Here is a 24,087-nt window from a genome sequence, read left to right as displayed (position 1 = left end):
TGTTACCTAATTTCTGCTCGCATGCAGTTGGTTTTGTTTTTGTGGGAGTTGTTGGGCAGTGGTCAGGATCTCACAGGGAGCCGTAGCTTTCAGTAGTCATGCCAAGGCCATTTTTCATTTCACATTAGCCATTCAATGCTTCCCCATTCTGTTTCTTAGTAAAAAGAACTAGCAAAAACAGAAGTAGGCACGTAAGGCAGTTTATATACTTAGCTGCACAAATACTGCATTAATGGGGAAAATATAATGGAAATACACACCCACTTTTTCCTTATAAAAACCCTTTGTCATAGTCATTCTCTCTTTCTCTCCTATGTCACTGTTTCCTGCCCCTCCCCACCCTGCCTAAAGGACCTTGGGCGTGACTTGCCTTGTCTGAGGCTTCTGGATTTGGGCCTGCTACTGAAATGAGATGTTTGCCAAGAGCTACTTGAAAAGAATAGTTGGAAAAAAGCTTGTACCTACTTTATATACAATTCCAATTATATAGGTATTTAGAATTGTATCTACCACCGGTTGATTGCACAACAACCTTCTTACCTCCAAAGGTAGAGCTTTTTCCTCCATTGTTGCCAGCTTTCTTCTGTTTCTACTGCCTTTCTATTATTCCTAAACCCAGAGTTCATCTCTCTTGCATATTTTCCCCAAATTCCAACTACATTATCACATTTGTATAACACAGCATCAGGAATTTCATTGATATACCTCCAAGCCTGTGTTTATTCATATACACAATAATCAAGAATACAGTTCATGCATAAAACTTGCTAAACATAATTTCCAAGCAATTTTGGTTAATCATCTTGTGCTACATATTATTATTATTTATAACTACCTGGGATGCAGATTCTTAAAAATATAACTTTTTTCTGAAGATTATTTTGTGCCCCAATCTAATTATGTTTTTAAGTGCATGCTCCTTGGTAGAAACATTGCATCCAGTTCTTTGTTTTTGTAATGCCTGTTGGTTGCTGTCCCAGCATCCTAAATGGTTGCAGAGACTGCTCTCAGGCTATCAAAAGGTACTAACAGCCAAGCACTGTGTGATGCCGTGGCCAGTGTGCTGTCAGCTCATGCCATCTTGTTTGGCCTTCAGTGTGTATGGTGTGTACGCAAAGAAAACTTCAGTTCGCTGATCTCTGTGATGTCTCTTTCTCATAATGTGGTCTTATCACACATATTGTCCTCAATTTTTGTATCTTGTGTCTACGATGTAACAGAATTTAAAAATGAAACAAACATATCAAATGAATCTTTATGTCTACAGATATTAACATAACCTGTTTCCTTCAATTGCACTTTGCATGCTAAGAGGACAAGATGCAACAAATTATAAAGCACAAAAAAAATTCAGTACTTCATTTAATGAAGCCATTAATTCAGTGAGCAATGATTGCATTATGAAGTATTAAAAGCTCAGAATACAAATAAGTTGTGAGAACAGATACAAAATAGAATTGCTCACAGTCAGTAGTGTGAGCTTTTTGAAAGATTATATAACAAAGTTACCGCAAACAGAATTCTTTTTTCTTTCTTTTTTTTTTTTCATTTATGTAGACAATGAGGCCAGGCTAGGTTAAAGAGAAATGGGCTCACCATGGGGGGAGGGTGTGGGGAATTGGGGGGAGAATCCCAGTTCCTATGAAATTACAACACAATGTAATTAATGAATAATTTTAATAAAAAAAAGAAAAATTAAATAAAAAAAAAGAGAGAAATGGGCTATCCTAATCAATGCTTAAATTACAATCTTGACTGGCAAAGTTGGTCTATCCTTGGAAATGAGAGAAAATGCTAATTAAAAATGACCTGCTCCAGTAAATTCTTATGTGCACTCTGAACACTTTAACATCAAATATTTGATCAAAATAAAAATAAGCCTCCCCTTCCATCTGAGGAAATAATCTTCTAGTAGACTACACATTTTTAGAAGTGTTTTTATTATTTAATTTTTCCAAGCAAAGACAGACAGAACTAAAGAAAGACATTTACAGAGAAACAGAAATTGTATTCCCAAATGCGTCCAACAACTAGTCCTGGATTGGGACTAGTCTTAGATTGGGCCAACAGTGGAGAACTCAACCCACATCTCCTGCATGCAAAACAGGATTCCGCTTCCTGGGGCCATCACAGCTGCCTCCCAAGACCTTAAGAACAGAACAATGGAAACAGAACCCAGAACTGGGGATTCAGCCATGCATCTTACTGTGAGATGAGGGTGTGTTTCCTGGCAGCCACTAGGCCAAAGCTCCTCAGGCATAAGCACTTACATAAAGGGAAGAGCTCCTGTTTCCCTCTCATCCACTATTACTTTAAGCTGCCTCTGCAAGATTGTTTATAATGTGTGGCATAAACTACCTACACATAAGTCTATGTTTTGTTTATAGCAACCTTGTTTAGTTATCAAGATGGTGCTTTCCATCCTATTCTAGAAATTTAGGCAGCAGCAAATACAGAGTAAAGGTTAAAAACATGCGCTCCATAGACAGACTGGTGGACTCAAAACCAAATTTGCCCTTAAGATCTGCATAGCTTTAACCAAATTGCTTCCTATGATTTTTTTTTCTTGTAGAAAAACATGGGTGATGTGTCCCTATGTAATTACAAGATTATTACACACATGAAAGAAATTAGCACATGAGAAGCTTGGAATGCCACCTGTGGGAGTGTATAAAAATGATGACAGGCTAGCGTACTTTTTATCATTCTGCTATGTTACTCAGTACCTAGATGAACAGGTAATATAACTAGGTTTGTGAAAAACAGTCTTCCAAAGAACATTCGTGGAGGTTTTTCTCATAATTTTATTTTGCTTCAAACTTTACTAAGCTTTGTAAAATAATTTACACTTTGAAATTTTACTGTACATTAGCAGGACAGGAAGCTTATGTAATTTTCTAATTTTCTGACCCAATTAAAGCCACAGAATTTCAGTGGAAATGGATATTTGTGATAGCAGAAGGTAATCAGAGAAAGTTCTGTGAAAATAATAAAGGTACTGTTATTAAAGTGCCAAAGAATTATGACATGTCACCCATAAACTACTGTTTTCTGAAACAGATCTGACTCAATGAATACTTTTCAGTCACTAAGTAAAAAAAAAATTCTGTTTTTCAGATAGTCTGATTTCGTTTGGACAATAAATGCTATACACAAGCATAAGGACTAGTAACTGTTATTGAAGAACTATACAAGACTGAGACAATGACCAAGGGTAAAACAGTGCATACTTGGGGAACTGGGAGGGTGGGAAGAAAAATCCCTGAGCCTATACAACTGCAGCATGAAAAATAAAAAATAAAAAAGTAACACAAAAGGATCAACATCTAGATTTACAAGTATGCCTGGTTTGGAATCTTCTAGTTTTCCTAATTGTTATTTCTTAATTGACATAAAGTTGTATGTACAATGCAATGTTTTGAAGTATGTATAAACCTAGTTCATTAACATATGTAATATCTCAAGGAATCGTAGGTTAATGCTTACAAAAATATGTGATTTCTTTTCCAAGAAGACATGTGTAATATGTTTTACCAAAATAACTTTATGGGCCTGGCATGGTAGCCTAGCAGCTAAAGTCCTCACCTTGAATGCACCAGGAACCCATATGGGTGCTGGATCTAATTCCCAACAGCCCCACTTCCCACCTAGCTCCCTGCTCGTGACCTGGGAAAGCAGTCAAGGATGGCCCAAAGCCTGGGGACTCCTGGCTTTGGATCAGCGCAGCTTGGGCTGTCGCAGTCACTTGGGGAGTGAACCATTGGATGGAAGATCTTCCCCCCTGTTTTTCCTCCTCTGTGTATATCTGACTTCGCAATAACAATAAAATAAATCTTAAAAGAAAATAACTATGATTAAATTGTTTTAATTTATTTTCCATGTTCTGGAAATGTTAAGCTTATGTAATTTTTTGATCATAGGAATACATTTACTTAAATTTTAATCACATAATTTAAACATTTCTGACAATTATGTATTCTAGATAGTACTATTCATCAACTCCAATAACTATAACAATATTTTTTAAATTAAATCAAAATTGTTTTTGTAAAAGCAGGATGATTTGTATAAATCTGTAGACATTGATATAGAATTTATATAAAATTGCAACTACTAAAATAAAACTAGTTTTACATTGTTTTGTATCATTAACCTTCTGTGAAAATTGTCTCATTAATTTTCATAGTTAGTCATAAACTAGCAAGAAGTTTCACCCAGACAGTAAGGGCAAGAAAACCACATGCCGAATATAGTGACATATAGTCACACTCATATCTCTCATCCTGTTGGTGTTGTAGTAGAGCAATAAAGGGGGAAAAAGGAATAAAATAAGCACAAAACAGAAAATAGCAAAATTATAACAGGAATTCCAGACTTGTCAATAATTATGGATAAAGGATCTCTAGAAGCCATTCTCAAAAGAAGGCAAAGAGGTCAATGAAACGTCTCCAAAATGAATAATCATCAGAGAAATGTATTTACAAACAAAAATGCTATGTCATTTCAGATCAATAAATTGATCACCGCCAGGAAAAAAAAGATGCTTGTCAGAGAACATACATAGAAAAGGAACTTTCACATACTATTGGTAAGAACATAGAGACAGGAAACATGTAAAATAATATAGAGGTCTACAAAAACTTGAAAACAGAGCTATTTGATGACCCAAGTTCAGCCTTCGCCAGCTCTGTCCCAAGGTGTATGTTACCAGAATTTAGAATGCAGGCCCCAGAACAAGTCCTTTAAGAGAACACAAGTGCAGGTGAGAATAAGGTGACCACGTGGAAAATACATGGTGAAGCAAGAATTGATGGACTTTACTGCTGGGTAGTTTATAAGGCATAAGGAAAAAGGGAATTGTTAAAAATAACTGTGCCATAACTTTTAAGCTAAGACATAAAATTATATATGTTAGGTGTGCCCTGTGATGTTTGTTTACACATTTACACTAGGAAACACTCAAATCACAGTAAGTGTATTTGTCTCCTGAAATACTTTTCATTTTTATGGTGAAAATCTCTTCATGATCTTTACTTCCAGCTTTTTCAAGGGCAATCATGATTTTCTAAGAGAAATTTGTATTAGTGTCTTTCTTGCATGAGCCATTAGAAACATGGGTTTGTCATTTTCTTAATTGGAGAAGAAAAAATGCTAATTAAATCTAAGTGAAAATAAAACATTTTACAAGACATAAAATTCAACACTGAAATTTCAATTAATTAAACAGTAGAGACAATAAGTAAGAGAGTCAACACTGACAAACCCACATCAATATGTGATGTAATAATGTTGAATAATTCTCCCAGGAAATAGTCAAAAAAGAAAATAGTAAGAAAAGAAAGGCTAATCTAGGCCATAGATTTCGATATAATTTATGATAGAAAGAAGAAAGATATCAAGAATAAAATGAAGTAGGAAATATTTCATTGCAGATCATGGATGTTTTAGACTCAAAAATATTCTTGGTTGAGAAGAACTGTAATAAAGGAAAATAACACTGGCATACATTAAGGCAAGTTCTTTTTTCTAATTTCAGAGTAAATCACAGGTTTGTATATATTGGAAATCCATTCTGTGGTCTCACAAACAGAGACAGAGGGAATATAGAACTTTCTCAAGCAAGTTAGGCATCTCTGACTTAAGGGCAGGGAACAGAAAGCCTGAATCCCCTCAGTAACTGAAGATTGATGCTATCCTAAGATGTGTTCTGGGGGGCCCTGGAGGTCACCCCAAGCATGCAGAGGCAATTTAAAAGAGCAATCTCTTTTTGGCTCTCCGCAGAGCCCACAGAGGGAACGAGTCAATTGTGGTTGTGCTGTGAACTCCGGACACCAGAACACGCCAAGGTTTGCAGTAATTAAAGTACCTCCCGATGCAACTGGATATGGATAATGTCACTCAGAATGCTCAAAATAAAGAGAAACTGCTTCCTGATAGTTTGGAGAATTATTCAAGTATCCATGCAAATGAAATCTCCAAGGTTTCCCTGTCTTTGCTATATAACTTTTTCATAGACATTTTCTATCTGCACTATCAACCTACTGACATTTTGTATTTTTGAACTTGGTATGTTACAGAGATTTTAGCTCCATCGTCTATTAATCAGTTTGCCAAAACCCAGAGAGTGATTATTTAGTATTGTATGTCTGTACATATGTAATTATACATTTTAATATGAATATTTCTATTTTAGGATAAGCATTACATGTTTAATTGGAATCACATTCTGTAAGGTTCAATTTCTTGGAAATCTTGTATCCCCAATTTTTTAACTTAGATTTTCTGATCTTGATAAAAGATAAGGAAAAAACAAACAGAAAAAATATTAAAGTTTGAGAGCTGGTATGGGGAACTAAATACTCAAGTTGAAGTTGTAAAAGATTAAATCAACATCTTCTATGGATGTATTGCATATTCAAAATTTCCTGAATAAATTGGTGTGATGCACTAATTATGCAAATGGAAGGGTGGGCACTAACATTACTGCTAGAAGCCAGATGAATTGTAATGGGTAGAAATCACCCACATGAGGGAAAAGCAAACGAGTGCTTAAAATGTTGGGAAAAGTAGATTTCATTAAGAAACATGGAACATGCATCTTCTTGTGCAAATTTAAGTAGAGAGGCATTTTATGCATACAATTTAGTACCCTGTAGAATATTACCACAAATAAGATAACTAAATGTCTGATTTTTCATTAGCTCAGGACCTAAGAAAACAAATTCTTTGTTAACAAGCCCTGTATGGAAGTAACGATAAATTTATTCAAGAGGAATAATGTAAATTTTTTTCAGATGGCTTTACTCATGCTGTACAAATTTATTTACATTCCAATGGATTTTTTTAGTATTGCTAGTTTTTGTAGGATTTATGTGGGAATTACCATATATCCATAAGATGAACTTACAAAAACAGAAACAAATTATAAATCAGTTGTTTTTCTTAAAGGTTCCTAACATGCTCGCCTAATTTGTTGTTAGTTAACTTCAGTGTAGATCCACAGATCTCACATACATGTTAAAACAGCTATATTGCATATACCGAGGTGCTGAGAGAAGTTATCCTTCAAATAGGATCTCTGTTCTTCTTTATCCCTGTAGAATATATTCCCTGATGCATATGGAAAGAATGAATCAATGAAGCAAGTATTTATTCTCAAAATGTAATAGGAATAAAGTTGCCAGAAAAAATATACATCTTTAGATTAAAAAATAAAAGCAGTGTTCAAGCAGATGCCTGCCAAGATATTTCTTCATAGCCAGCAGAATGCATAATTTTAAATATGATTAGAGGTAGCTCACCATAGCTTTACTGTCCAGGTCAAGGAATAATTGTTCAGAGGTCAGAATAGACTGTTGCTAGCAGAAGCAGAAAAAAAGTTTCAGTTTTGCCTCAAAATGAATTGAGGAAGGAAGAGAAATTGCAGTCACAGACAGGGTTTCATCTAAAGGTCTCTCCAAAATGGAAATTCGTTGAAATTACAAGATAAAACTTCTCTCTGTTTCCCTAATTATGACAGGGAGTGCCTTGAGCACAGTCAGGAACTAAACTAAGAATTGTCAACACATTTCTGTGCTCATTTTAAGATGTAACCTATCATAAGCAGATATAGAAAAAAAAGCCAGAATGGTCTTAAGAAACTTACTGTAAGACCAAGATAATTTCAGTAAAACTTCAAAATCAGACAGAAATAGTTCGGCATCTTGTTACAAATTAATTAGGTCAGAGTTTACTTAAGCTTTCAGAACATCAGTGTATTTAGATAATGGAATAAGATACAATGAAGTGGGCTTGGCAGCGTGGCCTAGTGGCTAAGGTCCTCGCCTTGATCCCATATGGCCGCTGGTTCTAATCCCGGCCGCTCCACTTCCTCTCTATCTCTCCTCCTCTCAGTATATCTGACTTTGTAATAAAAATAAGTCATTAAAAAAGAAAGATACAATGAAGTTAGAATCAAGAAACTAGATAACATGAGTTTACACACATTTTTGGAGGGTTATGAAACTTGTTTAAATATCAGATGGGAGGAAGTGTGGAGTTTGAATTTGGATCTCATTTCCAGCTCTTTATCATCCAGGCTTAGCCTTAACCATTGCAAATATTTAGATGCAGGATGAATGGGGTAATCTTTTCTTTCTTCCTCCCTCCCAAATAACAAGAGTATTTCTAAGTTGTATCCTTTATGGATAGTTTAATTAGTCTTTGTCTAATAAATGTATTAGATTTGCCCACTAATGTGTTTGCTATTATTTAAATCTAGCTGTACTGTGTGTGTCAGTCTTTCTCACAGATAGTGTAAGTTGACCCTGTCTACTAGTTATAAATATTCAATTACAGTTGGGTATGTCACATTAATTAAGTGCAACATTGGGTAGCATCTTTCTAATTTCCTTCCTGTATGTTTGATATAAACCTTTCAGACTGCAAGGAAAAGTGACAGCAAATTCCCAGGGCTACACTCTAAGATTGAGAGAATCAGTTATTCTGGTGTCTCTGCAAGCCAAATCAATGCATGCGCTGTCATCCTTAGAAAGTACTCTCTCACACGCTGTCAGCAATATGTCTTACAGGATTTCCCCAAAGTCAATTGCTCCTTCTATTTGGGATCAAGATGAAAGTAAATTGATTCTTCTCATACACACTGGAAACATGAGAGAAGTGATGCATTTAGTCAAGCCACTTTTTTTTCCCTGACAGATTTTTCCTGCCTCGTTAACATAAGGACCTTAGTAATTGAAATTCTGCCTGTGAAATATACTCAGGCATAACCAACATGAATGCAATTTCCCTTAGAGTCACCTTCCATGCACATAAGCAGGAAATTCATTTTTGAGGAACTTATTTCTTGACACATTAAAATTAAGGCATTTCTTTCCAACATTTTCATTGGAACTACTGTCAGGGTGTTATATTCAATTTTATTTGATTGGACCTTTCAAAATGTGATCATCATAATTTGAATGTTTATCTTTACCAAACTGAACAAAATTCATAATTAGCCCTGAAACCCTCTTAAACTATTCCTTAAAATGTGATTTCAGATCATCAGAGAATATGTAGAAATTCAAGCTTTGACCATTTGCAGACAATCATTTGAGGTTATATCAGAGTTTAAACAAACTTCATTTAATCTGACATTAGTGAAACTGTAAATATAATGATATTATGTGGTTTTCAGCAAATTAGATGTGTGGACAAATTTAAGATAATCATGCCAACTGAATGGCAATTTGCTGAAGGAATGTAAACAGGTGTAAAATCCAAGCAGAAAGTGAGCAAAAGCTACTCCTTCCCACAAAATAAATCAAAATAGAAATTGACACTATACAAGATAGTGTATTGTCAAAAAGTGACTTGAAAATGTCCATGAAAAATGAAGCTCAAGTTTATTTTGTTCCATTTTTAAAATCCATGCATAGCTTTTCTTTTTTTCCCCCCAAAACGCTTACTTTCCACAAACTCTTCAGGGTCCCTCATTTGTGTATCCACAACTGTACTGACCACCTATTTGATAACTATGTAGAGAGTAAAAGTAAAGATAGAAACTTATTTTCTTTGAAGTTTTGTAATATGGCAGTGCTTAGACTCTTAAATAGAAAAAAAGGCACCAAAATTAAACATAGATAATAATTTCTTCTGAGAGCTTCTAACAAGATGGAGTAAGATTGAAATGTAGCACTGTGTAAAGAAGAAAAGATAGCTAAACACATCTTGAGGTTTCACAGAGTCATTCTGATGTCTTAAAGGATAAGTGGCAAATTCAATGTCAAGACAGGATTGCAGCAATTTCTCTGCAAAGATGTGTAAGAATTAATCAAAATATACTTACTAACTTGAAGTGAATCAATGGAAGGAAGACCTTTCTCCTTCTAACCTCCTCTTTGTAGATCTGACTTTCCAATACAAATAAATCTTAAAGTTTTCACTTCTCTTAAATACTGTATAGGTGAAATGATTGATTGTTTTGGTTACTAGATAGACTTTAAATATATTTAAATATATTTTCCAATTTTAAAACAAAATATTTTCTCCCCATGAGGATTAGGCTTTGAAACAACTAAGACCCCCTGACTCTTCTCTTTCCTGGATAGCTCACGAGGGATGAGGGATGCTTGAGGAGGGATACAAATTTATCCTGTTGGAATTCAAAAATTCTGGTTCTGAACAGAACGCTTTCAGCATTACTGCAACATGGTCCCTTGAGACCAAGGGGCTAAAAACTGCATTGGATTGGTATATTTTGTATCTCTGGGACAATCTCATAATGAGACTTAGCTTTTCAAACTCAAAATGACTAAAATAACAATTTTAGCAAAAGTTAACTTTTTCAATTTAAGAAAATTAAAAATGTAAAAAATTAAAAATAAAATAACTATTTTTAAACTTTGGTAACCCAAGAATGACACTCAATCAAGATTTTTTTTTTTTTTTTGCAAAACCCAACTATATAGGAAGCAAGAATACCTCAAATGTTTAATCTTGGGTTTGCTCTGAGGGACAGGAATGTAAGAGCAAATCAAACCCAAGATGGGCAGAAGAAAAGAAATACTAAAGAGGATCAAAATGCAATTAAAAGGAATAGCAACAGAATAAATCAGGGAAACAAAAAAAATTGTTTTCACTTATATGACAGTCTGGGGTAAAAAAGGAAAGAAAACTGATTTCAGCAGCAAAGAAGTAGAATTGATAGCAGAGGTTAGCTCCCCAGTGCTGGCTGCAGGTGATGGATGTATCATAGCAATGGCCACATGGTTGTATGTGCTGCCAAGATGCCATCAGCTTAAGAACATTACATAATAGTCACTTAGTTTACATATTTTCCATGGATTAATAGTAGAAATTCATGTTACGAAAAACTACATCAGAAAAACACAGAATTAACATACATTGCTAAAGACCAGAAAAGCAGAACAATGTATAAAATAGAAAAGGTAAATTTTGCAAACTAATACACGTTAAAGGAACTGGATGTTCAAGAAAGGCAGTACAGAGGCTCAGCCAAGAGCATTCCTTCAGATAGCCCTTTGTGGGGAGGGATGGTATCATGGCATAACATGCACAGCTAACATCTGCAGCGTTCCACTTCCCATGCAGCTCCTAAAACTGGTCTGTGAAAAGCAGAGGAAGATAGGCCTGGAAGCTTTGCCTCCTGGCTTTGACCCAACCCAGCACTGGTCATTTTGGTCATCATGGGAGTGAACCAGAAGACGGACACAGAGTCTCGCTTTCCTCATTTTCTCTTCCTTCGCCATTCCATATCCTTCCATTTCCGCTTCCCCTTTCCTATCCTTCCTTCTCCATCCCTGGCCATACAGCCCTACAGTGTGTGTGTGTTTTTCTCTCATTCAGGATGGCATGCATTGAATAAATAATTCCTGAATATTCTACAATTAATCATGTATAATGTATTTATTAATATTTTCTGATACATTCATTATATGTCTCCCTACAGGATGCTAATGGAAATATTGGAAAGATTCTGAGAGGCACAAGTTACTCAGTTATGGTATGAGTAGTTGAGAAGTGTTACCCAAAGCTATGGTAGAATCTGATTCCATAGCTGGTCGTCAGCAGGAAGATCTTTTCGACCAAATTTTCTGATAGAATAGCAAGAGGTCAAGAATCAATGCACAGAATTGGAATTCCACAAACAGTATTTATGGGAGTGACCTTGTGAACGTATTTTCATTTGTTCATATTTCAGTTTACTTATGAATTATATGCAACAATTTTATAAAACCCACAGAATTTCTTTGAGATTGAAATGATTCTTGTAAATAAACTTGGTAAATCTGTGATAAACTACTCTTTGCCTACAGGATAAACAATTTCAGAGGTATTATCCCGCTGATGTTCTTGTTCCTAAGAAGGTCTGGTGTAAGAAGGAACCACTCCTCTTGATTTGCTAAACACATTGATTGGTTCTCACAACTCTGGAGCTGCACGATTCCCATAAGCATTCTAATCCTCAGAAATGTAAATAAAGGTTCAAGTAATTTAGTACAATTTTCTTTATAGGTCAGTGATATTGATTCCCTAAATTTCTTCTTTGACTTAAGAGGAGCTTATCATAAGACTCACTCCACAGGGATAGCGACATCTCTAGAAAAAACGCAACACATTTCAGTTTTCACGTATTAGCAAGAGCAGAGACTGCAAGGGCTCTGACAATATTTGTATAAAAATATAACTTTATTGAGAAACAGATCTTTCCATTATTATCACTGTTGATGGTGCATGCTTTTCTTCTGCTCAAAAAGTAAACAATTTCATCCTGGAAAAACAAAGGATCAAGAAGAAATCATACTGTAACTCTGCAATGCACCAAACCTGTTCTATTTATATTTATATCAATGAAGACTTTCATTTTCTATAAAATAATAACAGAACAGACAACATTAAGTTCATATGCATACATCACTCTGAATTTGGTAAGGAAACATTTAAATTCAATAAGTATACAAAAACAAATGTTTTTCATTAAGGAATGCAAACATATAAGATTAGTAACCTTAACACTTGAGATTTTCAAGTATGAAAACTAAGTAAAAATTGATTGTCATTTGAGTATTTAGTGGGACATTAATATCAAGGTTACTGCTAAGAAAAGAAAAAAGAGAAAATCAGTAGGTGTTTAACCACATCTTGTCTCAATGTTAGATTCCTGTTGCAAAATGTTTAAAGTGTTATCACTCTCTGTCTCAATAGAGAATAGGAGTTTTGTTCAAAAAAATCCTGCTGCAGATGAAGGTTACTGTTTGCATCTGTGTGTTTTAACAACATTAAGGATATATGGCTCACTGGCGTAACGCCTATTAACTGCATTAACTATAATGACAGCTAGTTGTCATCACAGATATTACATACACAACATGGTGTGAAAGGACAGAAATTGTAACTTTGATAGGTTCTAAATATAGAGACACATAAAATTCTATCCTTGATTGGAAGAGTTTGAAACTTCTCCCAAATAACATTTTGTAATCTGTCAGATTGCACAGATATAAATTTTGGATAGTTAGCCAACCTTCTGATGCACTACTATTTCTGCTACTCAAATTCTTCATAGCCACTTAACATTTGTGCTATCAATGCAATCATCCCTCTTTACTATTTATTCAAACCGTAAGAAAAGACTTCCCTGTTGTGTCAATCTCTCTTAAAGTACCTGAAGATTAACTACATCGCCAGGAGTTTGATAGGCCTCACTGTGCCAAGAGCTGAAATGCAGACCAGAAAAGTATTTTCATAAACAGCTAAGGAATAAAGCAAATGGAGAGGGACATCCTAAATGACCTCTTAAAGTCACTTCGCTCTGCTAACCTAAACAAGCTAGGTTGATATGCAAGAGAGAAAATGAACTTACATTCGATGTAATCAGCTATATTATCAATCTTTATGCTGGATCATGCAGGAATGTTCACCCTGTCCTCAAGTACTTAGTACGTCATACAAAATCTTTGTAGCTTTATATGCTAATGATTATATAACATCTGATTATTCAAAATTATGATTAATAATTTTGCCACTCCTGTATCATTTAAAACCTGGGCTGTGAAGCAGGTGTTCAATACAACACTACTGAGACTACTAAGAATTTCTAAATCCCAGATTACAGCCTGGGCAGAAATTTTGAACTTGTACCCAATTACAACATTCTGTTACTTCAGACGCTGTGAGGCAGCTTGTGATGGCTGCGGTGGCTGTATCCCTGCTACCCATGTGGAGATGTGATCTGGATTAAACTCCTGAATACAAGCGTTGTCGAGCCAGACTTCTCAGGCATTTGACAACTTCATCACTATACGCAAGCCGTCATTATGTCTCCTTCTCTCTCCTCATCTCTCCATATTCTCCCTTCCTCCCTTTTTGTTTTCCTTTAAGAATAGGCAAATGAAATTAAAAGGAAAATCGGGTGAATTTTCCACATTTACTTCCACACGCAATATCACATTGTTTAAGCCTTCTTAATAATTGCCCTTCCAGTTTGCTGAGGCCAAGGCTTGTGAGCTGTATTTCTCTGGTTTCTGCCTCTCAGATTCTGGCAGAAATGACTCTGGAGGGAGACAGTAAAGTAGGACACGGGTGGGGGAATGTCCCAAATCCTTGTTTCCTAAGCCGAGTGGTGTGGCCCATCATTTTGGCTGCATCAATGCTGTCCGCTCTCCCGTTTTGGCTTTGTTGGTTGACTTTCTAGCGGCAGCAACTTGCACCCTTCTGAGACATTAGTTCCAGCAAGGCAACATCACTCGTTAGCAGTTACACTCGGCCCCTTCTTGTGTTCCTTGTCCCAGGCTCCTGAGACTCTGAGCAACCTTTTGGAGTGCCCCTTCACGGGAGATGATCTCCATGTTACAATGGAGAACAGCAGCCTTAGGATGCTCTTCAAAGCTTGGCTTGGATTGATGTTTTTTGGGGGTGGGAGGGGAGATACACACACTAATATGCAATATATATCCTGCATATTAATTAAACCATGGTAATTACCAGTAACAACATTTATATGTGGTTAGCACATTTACGAATCTCCCTTCTAACTATCTTGAGCAAAGCATGTGTAGGGAGATTATTTGGATACTGACAGAACAGAGTGTAATCAAAAGAAACCACTGCAATGACACTGAAGCATCACGCAGGTGGCTCCTAGTAAGCTCATCTTTTTAAGTCTATCATCTACAGCTTTCTGAGACCCCATACATAGTATTTCTTCTACACACGACTTATAACCTAACCTGATTAAGAGGGAAGACTGCGAAATGTACAAGTTTCCGAATTATCTTGTGTCACATATGATAAATTTCCACAGGTGTACATAAAATACATGCAACCTGAATTATCTAATTCATGCAACTGCAGACTTAACGCCATCAGGAATGCTCAAACTCTGAGGAAACGTGAGTGTACACTCATCAAAGTTACTGTGCAATGAAAAGGTACGCCAAAATCACAAGACGTGTACTGGAAATGGAGTGAGTGGCGTAAAAAATGCTCTTAGTGATACAATTAAACTAATGGATAGTACATAATGAAAAAACTTCCATGTATTAAACAGCTAATATATAATAATAAATACAATAAACATGTCATTCTGTCTCACAGATATCTGAAATTCATTTATAAAAAGAGGAGGTTTTGGAAAAGTTGAAGCTTATGAATTACTGACTATGATGAAAAGTATTTTTTTTTTAAGAATTGCAACTCCAGTTGAGCTTGATGGTGGTTTATTGCATTTGTAATCAGGTTATCGATATAGATGTTTGATGTTTCTATGGGTTTGTATAAAGGAAATAATCTTATTTCATTCCCATTACATAGTAAAGCTGCTTGCATTTTGGGTGAGCTAATGTTAATTGTTTGCTGAATGTTACTGAGCATTTGTTGAAAATGAATGTCAGATGCAGTGAAGGACATAACGTGGTAAGGATATAACGTGGGTGATACTCAAGGACTCACATAATTAAGATAAATTCAAAAGAAAGGAGATCTTGTTTGAGCTTGGAAACAGCAAATAAGCAGTGCTCAAGCTGAGCGCATTCCAGCATTGCACTTCGAACGAGCTCAGAGCTTTGTCTGCTGCTCTTAACTGTACAAGTGGCAACACAATACTCTGTCCTGATGTGCAGTGTACGCACTGAATGCAAGCACATCTATGTGCAAGGTAGCATGGAAAAATGAATTATGCTTCAGTCCTCTCAGATCATTCATAGAACACAATGTAGCAACTTGCTGAAAGGTGTCTAACTATCTTCGTGTGTGTGTGTGTATGTGTGTGTGTGTGAACTGACCTTCTGTCTCAAAACTAATCTTTTGTCTATTGAATACTTATACAGTAAGGACACAAATTGTGATTACACTGTACTTTTGGTACACAGAATAATGAGGATTTCATTGTTTTAAATCTATGGCATAATCAGTATCCCAGGGGCTGCAATCAGCAATAGGTTAGGACTGAGTGAGCTGACACTATAGACATATTCAATTATAAGAATCCAATCAGAATTTATTTTAAGCAAGCCAAAGTGTTGCCACATCCAGAAGTTAAACTCCCTTAAGAGCTCAAGGGGAATGACAACCTCCAAGAGTCTAAAAATGGAATTTAGTCTCAGACCCAAAAGTCAAATCATAAGTGACCGCACTGCTGTTTACTCATTGTCCACTAAGATGATAGATTGAGAAACTAATCAGAGAACACCTCTTTGTTACAATTATATCTTCAAGCATCTTTTTGTTACAATTACCTTATATAACCATGATTACTTTCGCATTGTGTATTATAATCCACTCTCTCATTCCATGGTACTTCTCTCTTTTGCCAATTGATAATTTCCACCTTTAACATTCCTAAAAATATAGCCTTGCAAATATGTATGGTAAGGTAAAAATATGTTGAAGCAACACACATCACTAAACATAGAAGTTTATGTGCTTAAGAAATATTATATACATGGGCCCGACGGTGTGGCCTAGCAGCTAGGGTCCTCGCATTGAACGCGCTGGGATCCCATGTGGGCACCGGTTCTAATCCCGGCAGCTCCACTTCCTGTCCAGCTCCCTGCTTGTGGCCTGGGAAAGCAGTCGAGGACGGCCCAAAGCTTTGGGACCCTGCGCCCACGTGGGAGACCTGGAAGAGGTTCCAGGTTCCCGGCTTCAGATCGACGCGTACTGGCCCGTTGCGCTCACTTGGGGAGTGAATCATCGGACGGAAGATCTTCCTCTCTGTATCTCCTCTCTGTATATCTGACTTTGTAATAAAAATAATAAATCTTTCAAAAAAAAGAAATACTATATACAGAAGAAAAGTAATTGGGCCTGATGCAATGGTTCAATTGTCAAATCCTCCCCTTGAAAGTGTCAGGATTCCATAAGGGCACCTGTTTGTCCCTGCTCTTCCACTACCTTTCCCTGCTTGTAGCCTAGGATAGCAGCGGAGAAAGACCCACTGTGCTTTGTGCCCCTGAACCTACATGGGAAATCGAGAAGAAGCTCCTGGCTTATATTGGCTCATCTCTGGCCATTGTGGCCTTTTGGGAGTGAACCAGCAGATGGAACATGGTTGTGTCTCCTTCTGTGTAAATCTGCCTATCCAACAAAAATAAATAAAATTTCAAAAAATTCTAAAAATCAAATCCATGCCTATAGGTAGTTCTACTACCCTGAATGTAGGAAAACATAGAGAAGACCAAGGGAATGAGATTATTTGCTATATTTACATGTAGTCAACCATCAATTGTTTCAACAAAAGATCGTTTCTTGGGTTTGCTATTCCTAACAGCCAGGATTCTGTGGTAACCAATCAAGCAGCCACCTCAAGAGAGGAACTCACACACACAGCAAGGCTGAAGGGGCTAGGGACAACAAAGGACCGTTTTGACAGGCATGACAGATGCTGCTGCTCCACTTGTTTTCAAGTGATGGAGAGAGAACTAAGCATTTTGAGCGTGCAAGGGATATGTCAGTAAAACAGCCCATGAGAGCTCAGCCAGCAGACAGAATGCTGTATACACAGCATCATAAATATTCATTCAAAGAAGGAATACATTAAAAATGCTTCCAGAGTATATAACAAACGTTCGATGTGTGTCTGTATAATCCACTCACATACTAAACGAGGTTATTCCAAAGACGTGTACAGGGCACACTTGGTTCTCCTTTATTCTAAAATTGCAGGTACAACATCTATGAAGGGGAGGATGGGTCCCAGAAAGCCTCTTCTCTCTTAATACATAAGTTATTTTTGCTTCGGATGAATGCTTCCCAGCCAAAAAATGACTGTCTCCTGTGGGTTTTTGTAAACACAGATATGCCGATGGCAAAGTTTGCTGTCAGTAATTTCAGCAGACTCCCAGGCCTGTACAAATTATTTGTTTACCTGAATATTCCCAGTAGCACATGTGTTTATATTCTTAGCACAAGAGGAGTTGGCGAGCTGTGTTGCTACCCTCCCTAACAGCTTCTTCATGACTCACACTCTCTGAATCTCCCTAGTTATCACCACATTACAAAGGAAAATGATAAATAAGCAAGGCATTATCAAAATATCCATGGAAAAATGAGCATTCTTTTTAAAGTATGTACAGCAAAACTTTTTATGTTTTCAAAAACTTTTTTGAAGTACCCTTATATACAGGTGACATCGTTGTCATTATATCGAATACCTTAAAGCACTTAGGTAAAAAGGAAAGAGGGAGGCTGGAAGGGAGGGGAGAAGGAAGGGTGAGATGGTAGCTAAGTGAGAGAGAGGGAAGGAGGGAGGCAGGAGAGGAGGGGAAGGAAGGATGGATCACATCAGCTTTTGGCTTCAGAGGTTCGCGTCAAGAGCCCCACCAGTGCAGTGACCAGATGATGACATAAAGTGGCAGCAACACAGAAGTGCAGAGGAACACCATGTGGCCAATAAAGAAACAAAGAACAGCCAAGGCTGATTCAGGCTTTCACAGCCATCCGCGGGAGAAATTCCTTTCAGGGACACACCTCAGATGACCTAAAGATTTCTGGTTAGTCCCAGCTCCTAAGTGCATTAATTGGATTAGGTTTCCACCCTCTCACTACCATTAACTTAATGAATTTCTGGTTTAAATATACACAAGAACTTTGGAGTAAAATGTAGTTCAAACTATAGCACCTGATAGGGCACCTCTTCGGCAGCTACATGGATGGAAAGGCATTATTCTCATTTTTTTAAGATAAAAGTATATGTAAATATGTAAAGAGAAGTTCAATAACAAAGAGTTGATTGAACAGAAAAATGCATTGAGAAATGCAACAAAAATAATGATTGCACTAAGTAAAATGATTAAGACACAGTAAAGACAACTGATGATGAAATGCTAAATTCCTACCAAATATTCTCATAAAATTTAAATTGTGAGTCTTATAGCTGTGGAGAAAACTCCGGTCAGTCAGAAGAGTTACTGACCTGTTGAAAAGAAAAGTGAAGTTTGATCGTCCTGTGACAGAATGCCAGTTCTGCTAGGGGAAAAAGACTCCTCTTGTATATACTTGGTATAGATAAAACCTTGTATGTAGAGACAGCACCATCAGAGTCAGCAGTGCACATACGGTCCCATGTTCCACTTCTGAGCCAATTCCCAATAGCGCATCCTGGAAAGCAGGAGACGATAGCCCAACTGCTTGGCCTCTGCACCAAAATGGGAGACTCAGGAAAAGCTTCCGGATGAAGGCAGTCCTAGCTCTCTTCCTCCCTTTCCCTCTCCCTGCCTTTCAGATAAACAAATAAAGAAATAAAAATCTTTAAAAGTATTCCTACAAGACAGTTGGATGAGGTTTTTGGTGGTTCTTAGCCACTCTACCCTTAGTTCCCATTTTGCATGTATGCATAGAGCATATGACATATTAAAAATAGGTGTGAAGTTACTTTAGGGTATACAGATTCTTTTGTGTAAGTGAAGCCGTTTTGAACAAACGTACATGATTTCAGTACAATAACTTGAGGCAAACAAGCTCTTAGGCATTAACTTGCAACCAATCTGTAATAGCCAGACAGAAGAGCTTTTTACGGGGGACAGGATGCAGGCCCTTCCTGATGGGAGAAGGAAAGCCAGCAAAAGCTCCCATTCAAGAAGATAAAGGGCAAACTACCACCTTCATGCTGAACTCCCAAGTTGGCCCTGAGTGGCTGCGATGCTACAAAGCTGCTGCATACCACAGTGCACAACCTTCTGGAATCTGCATTAGTTCTCTTCAGACTTTCCTTGTTCCTCTTCCCTGTTCTCTCCCTGAGTTACTCCTTCACAATATTATTATTTATGTGTGACAACTTTGAGCTGATTGGTCATCTCCTGGGGCTGGCACCTTCTGTTGGCTATTTAAGAAGTACACTTATATTTGGCAATAAAGGAGTAACATGAATGGGCTTAGGTGAGCTTCAAGCCAGATACCTTCAGAGCATCTCACTGACTTTTAGGAGAAGGCTACACCTGCAGCTCCTTTGAGGAGCCTGCAAGAATGGGTTATAACTGTATCTCATGTTAAGGCAACTTTTAGATAAATTTTGGTTCCCTCAAAAGTCCTGTGTTTGCAGCAATGGGGCAAGGCAGGTGCTTGTCCCTGAAGCCAAAGAAAGGTAGTAACCCTGAGAGCTGAAACTGATTTGTGACCTGGAAAGTAGATCACGAATTTCTTCCCAGATCGGAAGCCATCAGAACTGTGGGGCTGGGAGAGCACTTAGTTCCTGCACTGCATGGAACCAGTTTCATTTTGACGATCACTTTCCCAGAGTCATATTTTATTTCCATAGAAATACATACTGCTGCTTTCTGTAAGTCATACAAGACACGAATCATTCTGTGAGACTCAAACACGGAGCCGAAGCTCCAGGAGTTCTCAAGGTGCAGACATTACTTTTTCATTTACAAGGACGAACATGCTTTTTTTGTTCTCAGAAACAGTTTTCCTTAGGCCTAGCAACTCATTAATAATTTCATTGTATCACGATGCCCCCCATATTCAGATTTTAATATATGTTAAGAAGTACTATTACTGCAATCATTTGACAAAAATTCTAAATTAAAGGTTAACATGATTGACAGAAATAGAAGAAATTTAAAAAGATGTTTATAAAAGTCCATCAAAAAAGCAAATATCAGAAAGTAACTAGGTAATACTACTAAAAATAAAAATTTGTGAGAATATTTTATCTTTTTCTACCAAACTTATAAAAGTTTAATTTTCTAGTCAACCTTCAAGAACTTATCTGTCGATACAAATATTAGAAATTTGATCTCAGGTGTAAGGGTCTATGTGGGGAGTCACATGGAAAATAAGAGTGATGGGACAGTGGCCAGGTCCTGAAGAGAAGGTTAACGCAGAGAAGGAATAACCTGTGAGCAAAGAGCACTTGTCCTGTTTTATTAGGAATATAATCAAATTTCTCAGAAATAAGAGATTCATTTGACAAAAATTTACATGGATGGACCCACAGAAGTAGAAATTTGCTTGGAAAAACTAACAGCAAATGGAAAAGTAATATACATAACACTTGTTGTTATATATCATAATCATGTTTAGCTGAGCTAGCTAACACAAGGTCTCTCTCCAAAAAATTCCCACTTTTAAATATAAATTTATAACACATCATACATAGTAAACATAGAGTATAATATACTTAATTGCAGATAACTTTATGCTAATAAAGTATTAGAGAATTGTATTCGATTCTCTGGTTTCTCCAAGTATCCACAATTGATGTGACTTAATGATATTTCAATTAATTAACGTGAAAACTCATTCTTTCAGTTTTGAATTGGTACTGGAATAGTGAAGCAACTACTCATCAACTACTCATCAACTCATCTGCAGCCCATGGATTCCCGTGGAGAGGAAGGACAGTCATCTCCCTGAGACTGCTCCACCTGCCTGGGCACCGCACTGTGCTGTGGAGGTGATGCGTCCGTCTGCAGAGCTCAGAGCAGCCAGCTCTGTCTTTCTGAATGCAAAAATAGCCAGCCAAACTTCACGGAGCTTCTGCGGCTCAGCAAGGTTTCCGTGTGTGTGTGTGTGTGTGTGTGTGTGTGTGCGCGCGCGCGCGCACGCACACATGCTTGCATAGGATCACAAAATCGCTTCTTTACTTCCAATGAGTTCACGTGGCACATGTTTAAGTAAGAAGCTGATAAGTCCAAAAGAAGAAGTAAACAAACGACAACAACAAGAAACAAGGACACAGGTGCTAGAATGAAGAAGAATAAAGATATCAAAGCTTTCCTTTCTTCCTTGCCAAGCCTTTCTTCTTTTGTATCTCACTGGCCAGCACTGCACCGAGCTGTGTTCGCCACCACTCACAGCAAATTGTCACGCCAGGGTTGGTAAACTGAGGAGACAGCTATTGTCTCCTTAAATTGACTTAGTCCTTCTTTTTTTTTCTAATATTTTTAAGACAATCTATTTTAACATACATTATCAGTCAAAGGTTCAAGACTAGCATTTAATGAGCAAAAAAGAAAATAACTTAGAATAAAATAGGCAATAGCTACAAAAAGAATCCAATGAAAAGATATCTAATATCACTATAAAACATATCATTTTATGTGGAATCCTTCAGTTACAGTCCCTAGCAATTAAAAAAAAACTAATGAAAATTCTTTCTTAAATGATTCAAAATGAGACAGGGAGAGTGTGCCTTACACAAAATCCTTACAAGCAGAGACCTTTGGGTTTCACAAACATCTAGACATATGCAGAAATCTATCATGTATTAATATTCTATTATCACCATTTTAGCAAACTGAAAACAAATTCTAATCAGGATTTTGTAAACCAGAGCATCCTCCTCTTTTTTCCTGACATTTCAGCCCAGGTTTCCTAATCTCCTGAATTAGACATTAGGGATTTTATTACATTTCTCTGAAATAGATACAAATATAACTTAGGGTATGTGTAATTACCAGAAATAACATAAAATTATTGATTCAGGAAACAGCTAAATTATCAATTTTTTTCAAATAATGATGACTTTTCTTTCCCAATTAAAGCTGCACACCAGCCTTTTCCTATTCCATGTCTGATGAATGATTCATGGCAGGTTTGCGTCTCTGTCTGTAACATAAGCCGAGTAGCAATTGACTTCTTCATGAGAAAAACTACATAGGTTTTAAACAGCCATAGACATCTTTCGGGCACTAACAAATTTTTAGCATAGTTGATATTATTCTGCTAAAATTTAGCATCTATTATTAAACATCCATTATTCCAGGTTCTTTTTGGACTCAGTCCTCTGACCGTTTTAAACGAATTTCTTAGAACACTTACATTATTATGTTGTTAATGGTCAGCTAATTATATGAATACTAAAATGTCCCTTTTATTTACTAGTGTTATAAAGTGTTTGCATTAATATATCCAGAATGTATCTTTTACATCTTATTTCGATAGTGTTTTACACATTTGAGTTGTACTTGAGATGAAAGCACCACTTTTAATGTCCATCTCTTTTGTTTTATATTGAGCAAATGAAATAAATGTTTCATGATCTTTAAAATGATAAATTATGCATGTGAGTTGTGTTTCCAATACTGATAATGGGTTTGCAACATAAAAAGATTCAAGTATTATGAAATGAATTCTTTATGATATAGTATCTCAATAGCTCCAAGTTATCACTGTGTTGAGAACCGCTTATACTTGACTTATTCAACAGGAAGTTGGCAACTGGTTACATTAAAGGGGATTGTCAACTCATCAATGAAAATTCAGAGTAGCATTAAATGGTGCATTTTAACATAATGAAAATGAGGCAGTTAAAACAAGAATGATATGAGCAGTATACACTCACAATTCTAACTGGGTCTGAGAGCTATGCTTACTATAATTGCTCTTCAATGAGAATGGCTGGAAACATGATGAAATGGAATTATGAACTGTGTGCTGTGAAGCCATGGAGACTGCGATCTCCCACCTCTGCATGTGTTATGTGCCTTTCAGAGCAGCACTTCTTTTACTTTTTCATTGTCAGTATTGTATTCCACTCATGTCTAAGCAAAATTTAAAGTAAATTCATTTGTTCTAAGGATGTTTAATCACAAGCAAGATTCCCTGAGTAGTGAGCAGTAGGCTATATAATTATATAATTAGAAAGAGATAATCACGTGGTTCTCTTTTACGTTCAGTTTTGGAGCTGTGGTCTTCATGTGCAGTTCCACATGCAAACTGGAATCAGAGTATGTCTGCTAAGAAGAGGAAGGGTCCGATGGGCTACTAGAACACGACAGCCCACTGCAGTTCTACCTTCTAATCATTAATGATATTCTTGAATTCTTCATGCAACTCTAGCCTTGACTGCTAATCAACACTTATCTAATTAAAATAGGTTAATATTTGCACACTTTTAGCAATTAATTGTCATTGAGGACATGCACTCTTATACTTACTGCATTTCGTTGTTGTATCAAACCCTCTGTTACTGAGTACCATTTATTTTGGCTAAGAGTTTGGAAAGATGATAAAAGAAAATGTATTTTTCAATAAAATATTTTTTATATCTTTAGTCCTCCATTTCTTTTCTAGAAAACAATGCATAAGAACTGAAGAATTTGCTCACCAGAAAGTAAATTCAAATTATACCACTTCACT

The 24,087-nt window shown here is 36.6% G+C and overlaps 1 protein-coding gene across 5 annotated transcripts in view; it reads right to left on the bottom strand.

Annotated features, from left to right (window-relative positions):
* CDH18 (cadherin 18) overlaps positions 1–24,087 on the bottom strand; it is a 401,281-nt gene that overhangs the window by 81,926 nt on the left and 295,268 nt on the right. Inside the window, exon 1 of one of the 5 annotated variants that reach the window (XM_058680030.1) lies at positions 17,599–17,737. The exons of the other annotated variants lie outside the window; for them this stretch is intronic. The gene's annotated coding sequence lies outside the window, so the exon portion shown is untranslated. Of the gene's footprint in view, positions 1–17,598; positions 17,738–24,087 lie in introns of those variants that run through there. 5 annotated transcript variants of the gene reach the window in all.

This window comes from Ochotona princeps, chromosome 23 (genome assembly GCF_030435755.1).
Source record: "Ochotona princeps isolate mOchPri1 chromosome 23, mOchPri1.hap1, whole genome shotgun sequence".
In the NCBI taxonomy this organism is placed as follows: Eukaryota; Metazoa; Chordata; class Mammalia; order Lagomorpha; family Ochotonidae; genus Ochotona; species Ochotona princeps.
This window is presented reverse-complemented; position numbering and strand designations above follow the sequence as displayed.